Source organism: Mustelus asterias, unplaced genomic scaffold, assembly GCF_964213995.1.
Source record: "Mustelus asterias unplaced genomic scaffold, sMusAst1.hap1.1 HAP1_SCAFFOLD_43, whole genome shotgun sequence".
Classification (NCBI taxonomy): Eukaryota; Metazoa; Chordata; class Chondrichthyes; order Carcharhiniformes; family Triakidae; genus Mustelus; species Mustelus asterias.
Window position 1 is genome coordinate 2,181,782 of NW_027590120.1, and position 20,042 is coordinate 2,201,823.

A 20,042-nucleotide genomic window follows, 5' to 3' on the forward strand; every position below is an offset into this window, starting at 1 on the left:
TGTTTTGCAGGATATTGAAAGAGGAATCACAGGCTAAAATCTCAAACGTCACATCTAGATCTGGCAGAGTCATATTCCTTGGGACCTGAATATCATCGGCCATTGAATCTGGAAGATTTGAAAAGATTTCAAACATTAGTGTGACTGGAAAAGCATCAACACACTTCCACATTCAAGTGAGAGTGTTCCAGTGCACTGACTGAAGAGCTTTAACCAGTTACACAGCCTGAATAAATATCACACCATTCACAGCGGGGAGAGACTGTTCTGTGTGTGGACAAGGCTTCAACTGATTGGCCACCCAAGGGAGAGGCAAGGACACCTGCACCATGGAGAAACCATGGAAATGTGCAGACTGTGGAAAGAGATACAGATACCCCTCTCTGCTGGATGCTCATCGGCGCAACCACACTGGGGAGAGGCCATTCATCTGCTTTGAGTGTGGGGAGGGATTCATTCGGTTCCCCCACCTGCAGACACACAAGCGAGTTCACACTGGAGAGAGACCGTTCACCTGCTCTCAGTGTGGAAAGGGATTCACTGTGTCATCCACTTTGCAGAGACACCAGCGAATTCACACTGGGGAGAGGCCATTCACCTGCTCTCAATGTGGGAAGGGGTTCAACCAGTTATCCAACCTGTGGACACACCAGCGAATTCACACTGGGGAGAGGCCATTCACCTGCTCTCAGTGTGGAAAGGGATTCACTCGGTTATCCGACCTGCAGACACATCAGCGCGTTCATACTGGGGAGAGGCCGTACACCTGCTCTCAGTGTGGAAAGGGATTCACCATGTCATCCACTTTGCAGAGACACCAGCGAATTCACACTGGGGAGAGGCCGTTCACCTGCTCTCAGTGTGGAAAGGGATTCACTCAGTTATCCCACCTGCAGACACATCAGCGCATTCACGCTGGGGAGAGGCCGTTTACCTGCTCTCAGTGTGGGAAGGGTTTCGCTCAGTCATCCGTCCTGCAGACACATCAGCGCATTCACACTGGGGAGAGGCCGTTTACCTGCTCTCAGTGTGGGAAGGGTTTCGCTCGTTCATCAAACCTGCAGAGACACCAGCGAGTTCACATGGGGAGAGGCCATCCACCTGCTCTCAGTGTGGGAAGGAATTCACTCAGTTGTCCCACCTGCTGAGACATCAGTGAGGTTACACTGGGGAGAAACCGTCCACCTGCTCAGTGTATAAAAAGGGTTCAGAATTTCATCACAGCTGCTGAGGCACCAACAAGTTCACAGGGGTTGGATTCTGCTGTTATTGTTTCTGCTCTCAATTACACCAGGACTGCATTCTGTTCATTCTCACAGTTGGTCAATGGGGAGGGTCGGAGGGTTTCTTTCTGCTGGACTGGCCGGTCTCACAACTTTGCCTCCAGTGGGCTGATGCTCTTTGAGTCTTGTTGCGAATACCTGGTTTCAAATTTCACATGGATCACAGAGTGACCGGGTGTGAGGAAGTTCAGAGATATTTAGTCAGCATTTCTGTTTGAAACTCCCCCAGAAGCCCATCCAATTTCCTTTGTAATTGTTTACTGTCTCCACTTCCTCCACCCTCGTAGGCAGCAAGTTCCAGGTCAGTACCATGCACTGCATCAAAATATTCTTTAATTTCTGTTTGAAAGATATTGTGAATCTATTGTCCTGGACAATAAAGAAATTGGAATAACTCACCTTGGGTGTGGGTGAATGGAATATATCAATCTGGTATCCACCTACAGTCTAGAGGAAGTATGGAATGTGTAGCTGGAAATCCCTCCCTCACAGCACTGTGGGTGTACTTATACCTCAGGCATTGTAGCAGTTCAGGAAGGCAGTGTTGGCGCTGATCGTGGCCGAGGCAGCTACATACAGCCACATATTCTGTTATAATTGAAGGACTGCAGATTGAATGTGAGGCATTGTGGGACTGGACTATCTTGACCACATTCCTGTGACTGCTCAGTTTCTGCAATCACGGACCATTAAAGCTGCTTAGCAGGGCCCCGACAGAGGACCTGGTGAGAATATTTACTCAGAATGGGTTAGAATTAAACTTATTCCAGGACCGGCTGGTGTTCAGCGGCTGAGATACCCGAATCTGTGAAAAGGGGGTCTGACCAATCAACAAACAGTGGTAGGTAGTTGGTTAAGAAGTTAAAAAGCGTTCTCAGGCATTGTTTAAATTATTTTATCCCAAATTTGTGATAAGAACTGTGAGGGACATGTGACCCGATAGTCAGTGAAGTGACGGTATACTCCAAGTAGCACTGGACTGAAAAGCAGACCTCAGAGTAGATTCTAATGGTTATAAACTGACCCAAGCATGGCCAGTGAAAAATCAGAGCTCGAGTGAGGACTGGACAGGTCTCTTACCTGCTGTTTGGAAACTAAGAACAAGAAACTTATCGATAAAATTATTAGAGAATACAGCCAACGTTTCAAGTCTGGAAGACATTTCATAACAGCTCTTATGAAGGGTCATCCATACTTGAAACATTGGCTCCACTCTGTCTCCACAGATGCTGCCAGACCTGCTGAGCTTTTCCAGCATTTTCTGTTGTTGTTTCAGATTCCAGCATCCGCAGTATTTAACTTTTCTGATAAAATGATTAGTTCTGATTGGAATCCCCATGACCCTCCCGCAAAACAGAGGGAGTGGTGGCAAAGGGAGAAAAAGGATAAGGATGATAAAGTCTGGGTTCTGATTCTCCGAGCCCATGTAGAATAAACAAAATGAGTGAATCAGTTTATAAAGAACAGAAGTTGTCCATCCCTAACAAAAACTGATCAAATGAAAATAATTAGGTTCTGGAATATAACAAAAAAATTAAGAGCTGAAGTTTACAATCGAGTTTGTTTTGATTTTTATACTTGTGTAAAGTGGGATTATTGTGTGCCAAGTGTTTGCTGCTCACTCCCCATCCCTTTCGGTTCTGTAGAAAAGTTAACCCTTTCAGCAGACAGTTCATTTCTTTTCAAATCATCTGAAAACTCATGTCTATTTTAGTTTATAATTGAAGATTTATGGGAATTGGCTAAGATGGGCTTTCGGCATTTTTAAAGTATAAAAAAGTGGTCTTGAGAAGGCAATTTGGTAGAGAGAGGTGGAGGGAGAGATGTTTACAGAGAGGTGTTGAGAGCTGTTGGTTTTACAAGTTATCCATGTTTTTGGAGCGGTCACTTCATGTCCTGGTCTGAGAGGGATGGAGAGAAGTCTGTTCAATTGTTAAAGTTAAACTTTCTCTATTAACTGTTAATCGACACTCCGTTTTTATCTTTCTGACTTGTTACATTTTTAATGATAAATAAACTTTCTGAATTCACCATTTAATGTGTTCTTTCTTACCACATGGTTAAGTCACTGGAACCTGGTGTGATTTACGATTGGGGAGGTTATTGTAAACAAGAGAACCCCATAAATCTTAGTTCAAACAAATCAAAGTTCTTACAAATGGAATGTTATCCTTTATTATGAGAGAAAGTGAACATAGGAGTAAAGATGTTCTGCTTCAGTTATGCAGGGCGTTGCTGAGACTGCATCTTGAACACTCGGTGCAGCTTTGTCTCCTATTTAAGAAATGATACAAATGCATTGAAAGTGGTTCAGAGGAGGTTTAATAGATTGCTTCCCAATTTTGTCCGATTTTCCTTGTCTTCACCTCTGACAAAGAGTAATCCTGACTCAAAATGTTGCCTCCATTCTCTCTCTACAGATGCTGTCAGACTTGCTGAGATTGTCCAGCATTTTCTGTTTTTGTTTCAGATTCCAACAACAGCAGAATTTTGCCTTTATACTAATTCTTGTTGGATAAGGGCATCAAAAGTATCGGGTATAGCACGAGAACGCAACACAAACAGATCAGCCATGATGTAAATAAACGGTGGAGCCGACTCAAAGGGCCAAATGGCCGACTTTTCTGCTCCGATGTCGAATGTTGGTCACAAATTCCTGAGAATTGTGAACCAAGGCTGGAAGATTCGCCTTGCTTGTGTTAGTGGGAAAATGTCCAGGAGAACCATCACTGTGAAGGACAGTTCTGGGATTAAAGGTTGCCAAACTGGAAAAGGAAAACAATGGAAATAAACTGTTGAGGAGTAAAGAATCACTTTGGGCTGGTTTTTGGAGAAAGAGTGTCAACATTCCAAGGCAGGGTAAAATATATCCATTGAGTGGATATTTAATGGTGTTAAGAGTAAAAGGGCAAAGTTTAATTTTACAGTTTAAGGGCGATGTTCCCTATAAAAAAGTGTTTAATCATTGTTGCTTCCAGTTTGTTGGAGTAAACGCCATAAACTTGAAGTTTTGTCGTGTCATTCTTTAATTTACTCACTGGGTTTAGAATTTTTTTTTAAATTGTTGATCATCAGAGATCCTAACAGTTCATTTAAAGGCACACATTTCGACTTCCCCTTTGAGCCTGGGCACCTTTCTGTCTCTATTGCTCGTGTCAATGACAGCCAGGCGACGGAGCTGAGGGCTAATATTAGCTGAGAATAACGGGGCCTGCGCCCCAGTTGGGAAACTGCCATGGGCATCGCACTAATAGAGAGACTAATAAATAAACTTTAAGACATTGACTTTTACAACTCCATGCGGGTGATCAGTCCGTAGAAACGTAACCCTCTCTGGCTCCTTCTTTGACAGGAATTCTTGTGGAATTCAGCCTCGGGAGTCTGGTTCCTTCTCTGACAGTAATTTCCTTGGAACTCAGCCTCGGGAGTTTTCAGTATTTGGCTCGTAAGGAAGACGTTCAGAACCTCCTACTTTTATCCACAAAGTGACGATTACTTCACGGCAGAGTTGGGCCTGTTGAATCATGACAATTGGTCAATTTGACCACTAGATTAATTTAACTGGATCCTCAATTACTAACACCACCACCTCTTATTATCTTAGACAGGAATACAATAGAACTGGTTCATACTATCCCTTTAGCTGATTCTATACAATCCCTTATTCTCACAGTTTCAAATGTTGAGGCTAATCAGAGCTTGAAGGTCTCTCTCGCCAGTACATTTATCCTCATTGCACATTCTTTACATACACAGCAATTAAACTCTTACAGCAAATAAAACTCAATCTTTTACTATGACTACTGATTCATTGATTAACTATAACTCAATTAAGGCTCATTAATTTCTCATCTGTTCATGACTGGTAGCTAATAAATAGCTACCAGATGGGGCAGATGTTTGAGGGCAAATCAACATCTGGCGTGTGGGAGGCTTTCAAGTGTAAGTTGATAGGGATTCAGGACCAGCACATTCCTGTAAGGGTGAAGGATAAGTATGGCAAGTTTTGGGAACCTTGGATAATGAGAGATATTGTGAGCCTCGTCAAAGAGAAAAACGAAACATTTGTCAAAGCTAGGAGGCTGGGAACACATGAAGCAAGTGTGGAATACAAGGAAAGTAGAAAGAAACTTAAGCAAGGAGTAAGGAGGGCTAAAAGGGGTCACGAAAAAGCATTGGCCAGCAGGATTAAGGAAAATCCCAAGGCTTTTTATACATATATAAAGAGCAAGAGGGTAGCCAGGGAGAGGGTTGGCCCACTCAAGGACAAGGGAGGGAATCTATGCACGGAGCCAGAGGAAATGGGCGAGGTATTAAATGAGTACTTTGCGTCAGTATTCACCAAAGAAAAGGACTTGGTGGATGATGAGTCTGGGAAAGGATGTGTAGATAGTTTGAGTCATGTTGAGATCAAAAAGGAGGAGGTATTGGGGTTCGTGAGAAACATTAAGGTAGACAAGTCCCGAGGGCCTGATGGGATTTACCCCAGAATACTGAGAGAGGCAAGGGAGGAAATTGCTGGGGCCTTGAGAGAAATATTTGTATCCTCACTGGCTACGGGGAGGTCCCAGAGAATTGGAGAATAGCCAATGTTGTTCCTTTGTTTAAGAAGGGTAGCAAGAATAATCCAGGTAATTACAGGCCGGTGAGCCATACATCAGCAATAGGGAAATTATTGGAGAGGATTCTTCGAGACAGGATTTATTCCCACTTGGAAATAAGTGGACGTATTAGTGAGAGTCAACATGGTTTTGTGAAGGGGAGGTCGTGTCTCACGAACTTGATCGGGTTTTTCGAGGAAGTGACGAAGATGATTGATGAGGGTAGGGCAGTGGATGTTGTCTACATGGACTTCAGTAAGGCCTTTGACAAGGTCCCTCATGGCAGACTGATGCACAAGGTGAAGTTGCATGGGATCAGAGGTGAGCTGGCAAGGTGGATACAAAACTGGCTTGGTCAAAGAAGACAGAGGGTATCAGTGGAAGAATGCATTTCTGAATGGAGGGCTGTGACAAGTGGCATTCCTCAGGGATCAGTGCTGGGATCTTTGCTGTTTGTAATATGCACAAATGATTTGGAGGAAAATGTAACTGGTTTGATTAGTAAGTTTGCGGGCGACACATAGGTTGGAGGATTTGCGGATAGCGATGAGGACCATCAGAGGATACAGTAGGATATAGATCGGTTGGAGACTTGGGCGGAGAGATGGCAGATGGAGTTTAATCCAGACAAATGTGAGGTAATGCATTTTGGAAGGTGTCATACAGATAGGAAATATACAGTAAATGGCAGAACCCTTATGAGTATTGATAGACAAAGGGATCTGGGTGTACAGGTACACAGGTCACTGAAGGTGGCAATGCAGGTGGAGAAGGTAGTCAAGAAGGCATACGGCATGATTGCCTTTATCGGCCAGTGCACTGAGTTTAAAAATTGGCAAGTCATGTTGCAGCTTTATAGAACCTTAGTTAGGCCGCACTTGAAATATAGTGTTCAATTCTGGTCGCCACGCTACCAGAAAGAGGTGGAGGCTTTGGAGAGGGTACAGAAAAGATTTACCAGGATGTTGCCTGGTATGGAGGGCATTAGCTATGAGGAGAGGTTGGAGAAACTTGGTTTGTTCTCACTGGAGCGACGGAGATCGAGGGGCGACCTGATAGAAGTCTACAAGATTATGAGAGGCATGGACAGAGTGGATAGTCAGAAGCTTTTTCCCAGGGTGGAAGAGTCAATTACTGGGGGACATAGGTTTAAGGTGCGAGGCGCAATGTTTAAAGGAGATGTACAAGGCAGATTTTTTACACAGAGAGTAGTGGGTGCCTGGAACTCGTTGCTGGGGGAGGTAGTGGAAGCGGATACGGTAGTGACTTTTAAGGGGCATCGTGACAAATACATGAATAGGATGGGAATAGACGGATATGGTCCCCGGAAGGTTATGGGGTATTCGTTAAGTCAGGCAGCATGGTCGGTGCAGGCTTGGAGGGCCGAAGGGCCTGTTCCTGTGCTGTAATTTTCTTTGTTCTAAATACAGTAATATTTAATGAACACATTTGGTTCATAGAATGTGGTTGACTCTCAACTGCCCTCTGAACAAGGGCATCTAGGGATGGGCAATAAATGTTGGCCAGCCAGCGACGCCCATGTCCCACAACTGAATAAGGTTAATACAAGATATACTGGTTCGAAAAGACACTTGCTGCAAGCCAATAACTTTCCTTCTTACTTGAACTGAGCAATCAACCTTATTCTTGAGCCAGATTTGACAGAATATAATGTCCCCCAACTGATCAAATTCATAGAAGAAATTCTTAGTTCAGACAATTCCTGCCAGCTATGCATCTTCCACAAGCATGTAGGTGAATCCAACATTAATTTTTAAAATACAACTCCAGTCACATGTTCGAATTTAACATGGCTTCCTTGACCTTGTTGCTGAGAATGTTTGAAGAGGCAGCAGGGGCACAATGGGTCACACGGCCTCCTTTTGCGCTCTCTGCTCCTCGGTTGCATTTGAAGTGGTAAATATCTGGGACTCACTTCCTACGAGCGGCTGAAGCAGAGATAATGGAATGTTTCCAAAAGGAAATTGGATGGGAACTTCAGGGAAATAAATCTACGGGACACGGAGAGAGGACAACAGTTTGATCTAAAGAGAGCTGGCATGGACTCAATGGGCTGAATGGCCCCATTCGCAATCCTAATGCCTGTCTGATCTAAAGAGAGAAATTTCAGCTGTTCCAGTCTCTCCAACTCACTGAAGTCCCTCATCCCTGGAGTCATTCTCGTAAATCTCCTCTGCACCCTCTCTAAGGACTTCACATCTTTCCTAAAGTATGGGGCCCATGTATAGGGTTCCATTCCAGAGGGATAGAACTGAACAGCAGGGAGGTTCTGTTCAACTTGTTTAGAATCAGGGTTAGACCACACTGGGAGCACTGTCAACATCTGTGATCTCCATTTAGAAAAAGGAAAAAGAGGCACTGGAGAAGGAGCAACAAAGATTCACAAGAATAATCCCAGAACTGAGAGCATTTAACCCTCAGGAAAGACTGGGGCTGCTTTTCTCTAGAAACGAGAAGACTGAAGGGTGACCTGATGGAAGTCTTTAAGATTATGAAGGGGTTCAATAATCCAACAGGGATTTCAGGAGAAACCTTTTTACCCAGTGAGTGGTGAGAATGTGGAACTCAAAGGGGAAGAGAAAGGAATAGAAGGATATGCTGATGGGGGGAGATGGAGGGGGGTGGGTGGAGGCTCATGTGGAGCATAAATACTGACACAGACCAATTGAGCCGACTGGCCTGGCCCTGTGCTGTAGACTCAATGGAACAGAGACAAATGTACTTACTGTAGATCTACCTGTAGTGGTAGGAAAAACATTATTTACTGTCCAGGATAAAATAAATGTTCTTTGTCAGTTTGTGAGGATCATTTCAGTGGAAATGTGCTCTCCCAGGCTCAAAGAGCATCAGCCCACTGGAAGCAAAATTGTGAGACCAGCCAGTCCACAGAAAGAAATCCTCCGACCCTCCCACTTCACCTACTGTCAGAATGAACATGGTTAAGTCCTGGATGTGATCAACAGCAGCAATAACAGCAGAATCCAACCCCTGTCATCACTTGTGAACTCGCTGGTGTCTCAGCAGGAGGGATGAACTGGTGAATTTCTTCCCACACACAGCAGCTGTGATTGGACTGGTGGATCATCAGTTCCTGAGAGCTTTTGAAACCATTCCCACAGTCAGAGCAGTTAAAGGGTCTCTCCTGGGTGTGAGGGACATTGTGCCTCAGCAGCTGGGGTATCGAGTGAATCCTTCCGCACACACAGAGCAGGTGAATGGTCTCTCCCAGTGTGAATGCGCTGGTGGTCTATCAGATGCTCAGAAATTTTGAAGCCACTCCCACAGTCAGAGCATTTAAAGGGCCTCTCCTGGGAATGAATGACTTTGTGCAGGCTGGATAACCAAGTGAATCCGTTCCCACACTCGGAGCAAGTGAACGGTCTCTCCCCACTGTGAACTTGCTGGTGTGTCAGCAGGGTCGATGACTGAGTGAATCCCTTCCCACACTCGGTGCAGGTAAATGGTCTCTCCTCGGTGTGAGACGCTGGTGTGTCAGCAGGGTGAATGACTGACTGAATCCCTTCCCACACACAGAGCAGGTGAATGGCCTCTCCCTGGTGTGAACTCGCTGGTGTCTCTGCAGTGTGGATGACCTCTTAAACCTCTTTGTGCAGAGAGAGCAGCTGAACAGTCTGTCCTCAGTGTGAATGCGCTGGTGGGACACCAGTTCTCCAGAAATTTTGAATTCACTCCCACAGTCCGAGCATTTAAAGGGCCTCTCACTGGTGTGAGTGACTTTATGACTCAGCAGGTTGGGTAAATTAGTGAATCCCTTCCCACACACAGAGCAGGTGAATGGCCTCTCTCCGGTGTGAACTCGCTGGTGTGTCAGCAGGGCAGATAACTGCGTGAATCCCTTCCCACAGTCAGAGCAAGTGAACGGTCTCTCCCCGGAGTGAACTCGCTGGTGGTTCCGCAGATTCAGATACCCCTCGGAGCTGGAAATTCATCGGCGCAGTCACACTGGGGAGAGACCATTCACCTGCACTAAGTGTGCAAAGGGATTTACGAATTCTTCCGACTTAATGACACACCAGCGGGTTCACACGGGGGAGAGGCCGTTCATCTGTTTGCAGTGTGGAAAGGGATTCTCTCGCTCCTCCAACCTCCGGATACACCAGCGAATTCACAGTGGGGAGAGGCCATTTACCTGCTCCAAGTGTGTGATGAGTTTCAGTCGGTTATCTCAGTTGCAGACACACCAGCGAGTTCACACTGGGGAGAGGCCATTCATCTGCTCTGAATGTGGAAAGGGATTCTCTCTCTCCTACAACCTACAGATACACCAGCGAGTTCACACTGGGAGAGACCGTTCACCTGCTCTGAGTGTGGGTAAGCATTCGTTACTTCATCTGACCTGCTGAGACACGAGCGAGTTCACACAGGGGAGAGGCCATTCAGCTGTCCAGAGTGTGAGATGAGATTTAATCGATCATCTCACTTGCAGACATGCCAGCGAGTTCACAACAGGGAGAGGCTGTTCAGCTGAATGAGAAAGAATTCATTGATTCATCCAACCTTCTGACACACCAGTGTCTTCATGCTGGGGAGAGGCCATTCACTGGGTCTGTGCAGGATGGTATTCACTCAGTTATCCAATCTGTTCAGATACCAGCGAGTTCACAAGTGATTACAGGGACTGGATTCTGCTGTTATTGCTGCTGTTATTCACATCCAGAACTGAACCATGTTCACTCTGACAGTTTTATTTTTATTCAGTGTGGGACATGGCTGTCGCTGGCTGGTCAGCATTTATTGCCCATCCCTAGTTGCTCTCGAGAGGGCAGTTGAGTGTCAACCACATTGCTGTGGCTCTGGAGTCACATGTAGGCCAAACCAGGTAAGGACAACAAATTTCCTTCCGTAAAGAACATTAGTGAACCAGATGCGTTTTTCCGACAATCGACAACGATTTCATGGTCATCAGTAGATTCTCAATTCCAGATGTTTTTTATTGAGGTCAAATTCCACCATCTGCCATGGTGGGATTCGAACCCATGTCCCCAGAACATTAGCTGAGTTTCTGGATTAATAGTCTAGCGATAGCACCACTAGTCCATCGCCTCCCCAAAGTGGGATGGTCGGAGGGTTTCTTTCTGCTGGACTGACCGGTCTCGTGACTTAGCTTCCAGTGGGCTGATGCTCTTTGAGCAGCTCCGCCATTCAATATGATCATGGCTGTTATTAATATGTACAGCAAATTGTAATATTCTAAATAGGATATTCAGATGGTGATACATTTTCATTTCTTCCTGAGGAAGAGGTTTGTGTCTATCTAATCTTTCCTGTTTTACAAATTAACTTTGAGCTTGAGAATTAGTTTTTAAAAAATGAAAAATCTGGGTTGAGAATCTGGTAAAAACACCCTAAGAGAATTCGCAATCACAAGATGTGGCCCATGTTGATTTAAGGAGTCACAGCTGGAAGGATAAGAACAGTAAAAGGGCAGCTGGACTCTTCCTCTTTGAGTCACAGTGAGACATTTCTAATTAAATACACAGAGGGAATTCCCTCAGTTTTGACATGTTCATTCAAAAAGATTGCAAGTAATTTGATTTAGAAAAAAACAGCCACGGGGTATTTGATTATTGTAGATGCTGAAAATCACATTTTCTACTGTGAAAATCAGCTGGAAGTAGCACAATTAACGCAAGATTTGGGACATTTAAGCTCTTATTGAGCAGAGTACAGCAGCTAATGCTGTAAAAAGGGGGCTGGGCTCAGCCTCTTTTAGCAGGAGACCTGGAGACATTGGCCGGAATTTTACCGGCCTGCCCGAGGCTCGTAGGATGGTGCCCGAGGGCAATGGAGAATTCCATTCTGTGAGCCTTGTCCACCTGAATTTGGGGCGGGCGTGCCGGTAAAATCAGGGCCATTGGGTCTGACACTTATCGTCCTGCCTTTGTTACAGAGGTGAACTCATCAGGCAGACCTCAGGGTCACATGTTTGGTTTTGAAATTGCAAGTTAATTATTTTAAACATCTATTGGACATCCCAATTGGTCTCTGTTACCATGGGGATAAGTGATTCAGGGTCAAGCCTTGATTGGAATTCTGGGTGTTTCTCACAGAAAGCAGGCAGTCTGCAGTTAGCTTGGAAACCGTCAACTGTGGGACCAGGAGCTGTGAACCAGCTATGGGAGCAGGAGCCGAGAGGGTCATAAGGAATCAGGGGTGTTCCCAATGTTTAAATCCCTCAGGGAGAAGGCAGTGAAGCCCATGCTTGAACTGGGGAGGCCACAGTTTTGAGGTCTTAAAGGAAAGTTACTTATTTGAAAGCTAATGGAAGGATCCCCATAAAACCTTGGAGAATAGCTGAAAAAGTGAGGAGAATTGAAGTGAATCTTGGAGAGCTTTGACATTCCTTTGGGATGGTTCCAGGAACAGAAGTGAATGAACCTTGAAGAAGAAATTAGATAAAACTCTTGGGTCTAAAAGGGTCAAGGGATATGGGAGACAGGGGGGGGATCAGGATACTGAATTCGATGATCAGCCATGGTCACGATAAATGGTGGAGCAGGTTCAAAGGGCCAAATGACCTATTCCTGCCTCTAGTTTCTATGTTTGTAAATTGTTAAATATAAGGGAACTTGTGCGTGTGCGTGTGCGCGCGCAGGGAGGAGGGTAAAAACTACAAACAAAAGCTGAAAAATACTGCAAAAACTCAGGTCTGACAGCATCTGTGGTGAGTGAAAATAGGATTCATGTTTTGAGTCCACGTGACGCTTCGGAGCTAAAGAGGGGTCGAAAATTAGAACTGAGTTTACAGCATAAATCTTCACAAAATATAATTGGTCATGCTGATTATTAATATTTCTATTTTATATGAAGGAAAGTTTATTTTTGATTAAAAACCTGGAATCTTCTGATGTAATTTTTCCAGTTAATCGCTGGGTGTTTACATTTCTCTTGAAACGTTAATGTTTCCAACCCAAATTGTAACAACTCACACAACAATATTTCAAAACAAATCGTAGAAGAAATGTATGATGGTCTTTATTTTGTACAAAGTATTACATTATAAGACACCGCTCTTCTCGGATCCACAATTTCTTAGCTCGAACAATTATTTTAGTGAAACAATTCGATAATAAATGAATAAAAATTGTACTAATTGTCGTCCCTTCGAAAGCAGGTTTATCACCCGGCACAGAGGGTAATTTGGGATTTCTCCCAAACCAATTAACAGGGATTATACTCTCCAACCACCTGAAGTGAATTCTTTACATGAACCGTCCAGGCCAGTGCAGGTATCAACTTGCAGTTTGGCTGATCAGCTGAGATTTTCTGCAGCATTTCATCGATCACCGTGTGATTCCTTTCACAGAGACCATCACTGAAAGGACTTTCAGCTGCCGTGTTCCTGACCAGAATGTTCATGTTTTAACACACGTCTCCAAACTCATCATTAACAAATTCCCCTCCATTATCAGTCAGAAACCTAGCTGGTGCCCCAGGTCCAGTCCCTGTCCACTTCTCAATGACTTGTTCTAGAATCATCCTTTTGTCCTTACCATGTATTATTGGAGAAAGACTAAGTTGGGTTACCATATCGATAAAATGTAGAATTAAAATAATTCTGTCTTTGTCTCATACCTTTAGATGCACAGCAACTTCTTCATGAGCCAAGGGAAGGATGTAATCGCTTTGTCCGATACTTTGTACTAATCTGTTCTGAGTCTCGTATACTCTTCACCAACCAGCCCTGCATCTTGTAGCAGGATTTTTAATCTTTGTTCGATAGGACGAGCAAATTGTTTGTGCAGCTTTAAGACAATTTGTAATTTGTTTCTGATTCTCTTCGCCTGATGTCACGAATCCTTCTCAAACCCTATGATTAGAAACATCAGGTTTTGTTAAGAGGATACGATAATGTCCTGATTGAGTAAACTGCAGATCTACTGACTTTCCAAATAAAACAATCATTCCTTGTTCCATGTCCAGTTGCATTTGTGCCTTTTTCATGAAAGGTTCACTCAACATTAAACTGAGCAGGTTCACTGTCAGACACACCAGACTACACCAGTCCTGGAGTGCTGACTCCAGCTACTTTACATGGAATCAACACTCTCTTTAGTGGCTTCAATCTATTAATATCACCAACTGGAAACCTTTCATACTCCTTAACCTTGTGTCACTCTTCACCATGAGGTGAATCTTGGTAACATCTTCAATCTGATCCACACACTGTTGAGGTGCAGCCACTGTGGAATGAGGCAAGGTTAGACAGGTGAGGGTTTTGTCCCCTGGAGTTTAGAACAGTAAGAGGCAACTTAACTGAAACATATAAGATCCTGAGGCATTTTGACAGGGTGGATGTGGAGGGCATGTTTCCTCTAGTAGGAGAATCTAGAACAAGGGGTAACTGTTTAAAATAAGTTCATTTAAAGCAGAGATGAGGAAACTTTTTTTTCCCCAGAGGGTTGACAGTTCCTGGAACTCTTCCTCAAAAGTTGCTGTAAGAATCACCATTGAATATTTTGAAGGCAGAGCGAGATAGATTCTTGATTAACAAGGGAGTGAAAGGTTAACGGGGTAAGTGGGAATGTGGGGTTGAGGTTACAATCAGATCAGCCATTATCTTACTGAACGACAGAGCAGACTCGAGGGGCTGAGTGGCCAATGCTTGCTCCTAACTCATATGCTTGAATGTATCAAACATAGAACAGGTGACTGAGTCTGTGACTAACACACTCATCACTGGACCAAATTCCTTCTGATATTCCAATTCCTTCAGAGTGATAACCATCATCATTGTGTTCAGCCTCAGAATTCTCTGTGTTGTGTCTCACTGCGAAAGTTTATCACACGATGATGTTTTCATTCAGACCTGAAACACCTATTAATAGTTCCCCAGTCATTGCTGGGGTTCAATCACCTATTAGTGCTGTTCCAATCCTGTCTTTTGTTGCGATATCCAGACACACTAAAGATGCTTTCACCCTCACACGAAACCTGTCAAAGTCCAATTATGCTTCACAGGCAACCAATAGATCATCTATCTTGTAAATCTCAATGAATCTTTATAAAAGATTCAAACCTTCATCAGTATCCAACTGATGGACATCCAGCTCACAAAATACTTTGCTTCTGATCTTTTTGTCAAGAAGTGACAGTGCCAAGGCCAGACCTTGTTTTCTCCTTGGTCGGGATGTAACCTGGGGTAGCACGGTAGCACAGTGGTTAGCACTGCTGCTTCACAGCTCCAGGGACCTGGGTTCGATTCCCGGCTCGGGTCACTGTCTGTGTGGAGTTTGCACATTCTCCTCGTGTCTGCGTGCGTTTCCTCCGGGTTCTCTGGTTTCCTCCCACAGTCCAAAGATGTGCGGGTTAGGTTGATTGGCCATGCTAAAATTGCCCCTTAGTGTCCCGAGATGTGTAGGTTAGAGGGATTAGTGGATAAATATGTAGGGACAAGGGGGTAGGGCCTGGGTGGGATTGTGGTCGGTGCAGACTCGATGGGCCAAATGGCCTCTTTCTGCACTGTAGGGTTTCTATGATTGATTCTATGATTGAACCCGTGTCCACATCTTCACCTCATTCTTACATTGATCGGATGGTTCAGACTTCAAGAACATCAGCGGGGAATCAGACCCTGACAATTCCCACTGGCTTTCAACCATTTCTCACAAAAACTGCTGGGATTGTAAGCTCCTGCCTGAAATATACTTTCCTTTAGTTTTTAAAATTCACCATGAGACAAACATTCCCTGTTACCATGTTATAATCTTGACAGCATTATGGTGAAGGAAGAAACTGAAGCTAACCTTTATTTGGAATAGATTTATTTGCAGAGTAAAACATTACAAGTACATACCTTCCAACTCCACTCTGTGACAGTGTCTCTTCATTTGCACTCATCCGATCAATGCCCTCCATTTGTATATATTTAATCTCAAATAATTTAGTTAACACCCAGAGTTGGAGCAGATAATGGGTCTAATCTGAGTGATTGCCACAATGTCTCGACAGGGGTTGAATCATTCTTTTGCTCCCACACTGAGTGCCAGTAAATGGCCTCTCACCTAGATGAACTCTCTGGTTTCTCCACAGATGATGACTCAGTGAATCCTTTCCCAAACTCAGAGCAGGTGAATGGTCTCTCTCCAGTGTGAACTTGCTGTTTCTGCAGAGCAGATGACTGAGTGAATCCCTTCCCACAGTCAGCACAACTGAACAGCCTCTACCCCAGTGTGACTGCATTGATGAGTTTTCAGTGCAGATGGGTAATTGAATCCCTTCCCACAATCCTCCCATTTCCACAGTTTCTCTGTGGTGCCAGAGTCCTTGTGTCTCTCCAGGTTGAAGCTTCGTCCACATACAGAACGTGTCTACAGTTTCTCCCCACGCTGCATGTTGTGATGTTTTTTTCAGGCCGTGTAACTCGTCTACAAAGAGTCAAATAGGTTTGAGAAACCCAATGAATTCCTTCTGAGCTGTAATGACTCTGACTGGAAAGATACAGCGGAGCTACATGTAAAATAGTTTAAGTTTATTGATTAGTGTCACAAGTAGGCTTACATTAACGCAGCAATGAAGTTACTGAAAATCCCCAAGTTGCCACACTCCGGCTCCTATTTGGATACACAGGAGGGAGAATTTAGCATAGCTGATGCACCGAACCAGCATGTCTTTCCGACTGGGAGGAAACTGGAGCACCGGAGGAAACCCATGCAGACACGGGGAGACCGTGCAAACTCCACACAGACAGTGACCCAAGCCAGGAATCAAACCCGAGTCCTTGGCGCTGTGAGGCAGCAGTGCTCACCATAATATGATAGTAAACTAATAAAAATAGAAATGTGCTGAATTAGAAAACCATAAAAAATGGTCCACCAATCACTTCAGTCTCCACAGTTGCATGGCTTCTCCCTAATGTGATTGAGAATGGAGTTGTTTCCTTCCATGTACAAAATTCTCTGCTGTTCAGATAATCTGATGCTTTATACAAGTTTCCTGACCCCAAATCCTCTCTTCTCAGACCAACTATATGAACACCTAAACAGAGCTGAAGTTATTTTTCAATTCAGCAGAAACAGACCCAAAGGAACATGGTTTAGTCTGAATATGCTCAACAGGAAAATACAATCACAATAGTTCCTTGTGAATTCGCTGGTGTCTCAGAAGAGTGGATGAGGTAACATATCCCTTCCCACTCCGGGAGCAAGTGAATGGCCTCTCCCCTTTGTGAATTCGCTGGTATATTGCTAGGCTGGATGAGTCAATGAATCTCTTGCCACACACACAGTAGGTAAAAGGCCTCTCTCCAGTGTGAACTCGCTGGTGTACTGCTCGTTTGGATGACTATTAAATCCCTTCCCACACTGGGAGCAGGTGAATGGCCTCTCCTCGTTGTGAGTTCGCCATTGTATTGCTCGGTTGGATGAGTCCAGCGAATCTCTTCTCACACTGGGTGCAGGTGAATGGCTTCTCCGCGGTGTGAACTCGCTGGTGTGTCAGGAGACTGGATGACCAACTGAATCCCTTCCGACACAAGAGCAGTTGAATGGCCTCGTCCCAGTGTGAATTTGCTGGTGTCTCAGCAGAGTAGATGAGTGAGCAAATCCCTTCCCACACTGGGGACAGATGAATGGCCTCATCCCAGTGTGACTGCGTCGATGAGTTTCCAGCAGGGATGGGTAATTGAATTCCTTCCTTGGTTGAATTTAAAATACAGATGGAGCATGAGAAGGTAAAATCCAAAACCAGTGTCTTGTACTTAAACTAAGGAGACTATAAAGGGATGAAGGAGGAGTTGGCTGAGGTAGACTGGGACAAAAACTTTATGGTGGGACAATTGAGGAACAGTGGAGGATTTTCAAAGCAATCTTTCACAGTGCTCAGCAAAAGTATATACCAGTGATAAGGAAGACTGTAGAAAAAGAGATAATCAGCCATGGATATCGAAGGATATAAAGGAGGTATCAAATTGAAAGAAAATGCATACAAAGTGGCAAAGATAAGCGGGAACCTAGAGGATTGGGAAACCTTTAAAGGTCAGCAGAAAGCCATGAAAAAAGCTATAAAGAAAGGTGAGATGGATTATGAGAGTAAACTAGCTCAGAATATAAAAACAGAAAGCAAAAGTTTCTACAAATATATAAAACGAAAAAGAGTGGCAAAAGTAAACATTGATCCTTTCATTTAGGAGCAGATCCCAGTTTTACACCAATCTCTGAATTCTCTCCAGGTAGTGAATAAGGCATAGTGTCATCTGCGAATTTTGACACACTACACTTAGTCCCCAACTCCAAATCATCTATGTAAATCGTAAACAATTGCGGCCCCAACACTGATCCCTGAGGATCACTAGTCACTGATCGCCAACCAGAAAAACACCCACTTACCCTCACTCTTTGCTTTCTGTTCTTTAACCAATCCTCTATCCATGCTAATACATTACCCGTAACACTGTGCACCTTTATCTTATGCAGCAGTCTTTGGTGCGGCACCTTGTCAAATGCCTTCTGGAAATCCAGATACACCACATCCACAAGTTCCCCATTGTCCACTGCACATGTAATGTTCTCAAATAATTCCACCAAATTAGTCAAACATGACCTGCCCTTCATGAACCCATGCTGCGTCTTACCAATGGGACAATTTATATCCAGATGTCTCGCTATTTCTTCCTTGATGATAGATTCAAGCATTTTCCCTCCTACAGAAGTTAAGCTAACCGGCATATAGTTACCTGCCTTTTGTCTACCTCCTTTTTTAAACAGTGGCGTCACATTTGCTGTTTTCAATCTGCAGGAACCACCCGAGAGTCCAGCGAACTTTGGTAAATTACCGCTAGTGCATTTGTTATTTTTCCCGCCATCTCTTTTAGTACCCTGGGATGCATTCCATCAGGACCAGGAGACTTGTCTACCTTTAGCCCCATTAACTTGCCCAACACTACCTCTTTCGTGAGAATGATAGTTTCTAGGTTCTCACCTGCCATAGCCTTCCTGTCATCAATTTTTGGCATGTTATTTGTGTCTTCCACTGTGAAGACCGACACAAAATACCTGTTCAATGCCACAGCCATTTTCTCATTTCCAGTTATTACATCCCCCTTCTCGTCCTGGGCAAAGAAATGGCAGATGGAGTTCAACCCTGATAAATGCGAAGTGATGCATTTTGGTAGGAATAATGTAGGGAGGAGCTATACGATAAATGGCAGAACCATAAAGGGTGTAGATACGCAGAGGGACCTGGGTGTGCAAGTCCACAGATCCTTGAAGGCGACGTCACAGGTGGAGAAGGTGGTGAAGAAGGCATATGGCATGCTTGCCTTTATAGGACGGGGTTTAGAGTATAAAAGTTGGGGTCTGATGTTGCAGATGTATAGAACGTTGGTTCGGCCGCATTTGGAATACTGCGCCCAGTTCTGGTCGCCACACTACCAGAAGGACGTGGAGGCTTTAGAGAGAGTACAGAGGAGGTTTACCAGGATGTTGCCTGGTATGGAAGGGCTTAGTTATGAGGAGAGATTGGGTAAACTGGGGTTGTTCTCACTGGAAAGGCGGAGGATGAGGGGAGACTTAATAGAGGTGTATAAAATTATGAAAGGCATAGATAGGGTGAACGCTGGGAAGCTTTTCCCCAGGTCGGTGGTGAGGTTCACGAGGGGTCATAGGTTCAAGGTGAAGGGGGGGAGGTTTAACACAGATATCAGAAGGACATATTTTACACAGAGGGTGGTGGGGGCCTGGAATGCGCTGCCAGGCAAGGTGGTGGAGGTGGACACACTGGGGACGTTTCAGACTTATCTAGATAGCCACATGAATGGAGTGGGAATGGAGGGATACAAAAGAATGGTCTCGTTTGGACCAGGGAGCGGCGCGGGCTTAGAGGGCCGAAGGGCCTGTTCCTGTGCTGTATTGTTCTTTGTTCTTTATTCACCGTCATTCTAAAAACAGAAGTTGCTGCAAAATCTCAGTACGTCTGACAGAATCTGTAAAGACAGGAACAGTTAATGTTTCCAGTTGAATGTGACTCTTCTTCAGTGTCAAAACATTAGCTCTGTTTCTCTCTCCAGAGATGCTGTCAGACCTGCTGAGTTTTTAACAGCACTTCTTGTTTTTATTTACGAGTTCAGGACTCAGACAAGACAATCCACAATACAAATCTTACAACTGGGCCAGGGTTT

General features: G+C 44.4%; 1 pseudogene; it reads left to right on the forward strand.

Annotated features, from left to right (window-relative positions):
* The first annotated feature begins 284 nt into the window (after nucleotides 1–284).
* On the forward strand, nucleotides 285–10,394 carry LOC144482877 (uncharacterized; annotated as a pseudogene).
* The last annotated feature ends 9,648 nt before the right edge of the window (nucleotides 10,395–20,042 follow it).